The sequence below is a fragment of the Bombus bifarius genome, unplaced genomic scaffold, assembly GCF_011952205.1.
Source record: "Bombus bifarius isolate JDL3187 unplaced genomic scaffold, Bbif_JDL3187 scf7180000009250_frag, whole genome shotgun sequence".
Classification (NCBI taxonomy): domain Eukaryota; kingdom Metazoa; phylum Arthropoda; class Insecta; order Hymenoptera; family Apidae; genus Bombus; species Bombus bifarius.
The window spans coordinates 3182-4980 of NW_022884993.1; the positions used below are offsets into that span (position 1 = coordinate 3182).

At 37.7% G+C, this 1799-nt stretch overlaps 1 pseudogene; it reads right to left on the minus strand.

The window, feature by feature from the left end:
* Positions 1–516: 516 nt before the first annotated feature.
* LOC117214892 lies at positions 517–635 on the minus strand (annotated as a pseudogene).
* Positions 636–1799: the final 1164 nt, after the last annotated feature.

A 1799-nucleotide genomic window follows, 5' to 3' on the forward strand; every position in this document is an offset into this window, starting at 1 on the left:
AAAACAAAGAAGTCTAAAAATTATTTAAGTGGTCAATTATATTTTGCGGTAATGATTTTGTTTAACGATTTCACATATTGTTTATACAAAACATCAAATTAAAAGTATAAGGAGATATAGGTAAAATTAAAAACATTAAAGATGACTAAAGATAAATGAAACGACTTGAAAGTGAAGTTGAAAATTCATAATGCATTTTAATATTTTTTTACAGTGTGGTATTGTTCGACTATAACTTTACTTAGTCATAACTGATAGTGTAACTTTTTAATTAATTTTAAGAACACTAAATTGGTGTATTTTATTACATGTTGCACTTTATAAAAGCGGAAAAAGAGTCGCAATTAATTGGAAACAATTCCAGGTAAACAATAACTGATAATTACAACAACAACAAAGAAAATGCGTCGCTAAAATCAAAAAGGGAGATCTCCCCGCGTTCGGTCACTCATCGATGTTCTCCACAGAGGAGAGATCCGATGGTTCGGATGGCTAAGTGTTAAGAAAAGTAAGAAGAGCCAACACCACACGGAGTTCCAAAGCGGTCACCCGTTTAAGTATTAACCGTGCCCAGCGCTGCTTGACTTTCGTGATCAGACGAGACCGAGTACTTTCAACGCGGTGTGAGCGTTAGCTTTAGTGATCAGTTTTGTTATTTCATGTTATCGAATAGACACAATATTTAAGAAAACATACGTGTATGTATGAGGATAAATGGTATTTTTAGACGTGCATACAGATTTATAAAATTTTTCCTGGCTTCGTTTCCCAAACAATGAATTGTGAAGTTCCGTCATGTAGATACGCGTATACTTAAAAAGTAGCGGAGTCAAGTGGACCGAACTTCATAATTGATTTTCTGGAAAACCAAGTCTTGTGTCAAAAATTGTCACTTCATCCTCGACTTATTTTTGTATAGGAAATCAGGCCCTTTCGACCTGCACCATCATAATACTCTAATTTTCTCGCCTACTTCAATTTTGAAACTATTTAGTTTCAATGGATTGCGTATAACTACCAACAGCAAAATACCAACATTCACGGACGACACGGCTGTCGTGACAACGACCATATCCAAATCCACGTCATTCCATACTACCTGACTTGACCTTTGCACATGGCCCAACGTTACATTTTCCCCATTACGTAGGGCAATTAGGATCCGCCGCCCCTTGCCCCTCAACACCAACAAACGCAACCTATAAAAATCGCAAGCATTCCACCAAGAAGAGTCTTTTTTAGTTTTGAGTTCAGTCTTGTGTACAGTTTGGCCGTGATTTGAACTTCATTGTAATATTATACTTAATCATTTTCGCGAATAAAATTATAAATTATAAAAACAAAATTATAAAATTATAAAAACACGGTCAAGTTAAGTTACTCCTTTTTTATCATAAATTTTACGTGACACTGTACCAGTCAGGTGACACTGTAGAACGGCTTCTTTGATGTCTATTATAGTAACGCGGAAAGATCGCCGACATACAGACAATGTCGGCGATAAAGCGCAAATGCCGAGAAGCAGAAAGGGTCGGAAAACTTGAATAGGGCTTCGCGGCACTCGGCAACAAAACTTTCCAACGGTATCACCGAAGCGCAAATGCCGACAGGCCTAATGAGCTACCGATATCCGTACGGTTCTTCCGCCGAATATTTGGAAGAAGGCGTAGATGGTGTGACATCAATCACATCTCAACCTACATCAGAGACAAGACATCGACCCCCGACCTTCGGACACTTTTCTACATCATAACCTACACCGAGCCCCTCTCAACATCCTCAAACCAAAACGTATATAA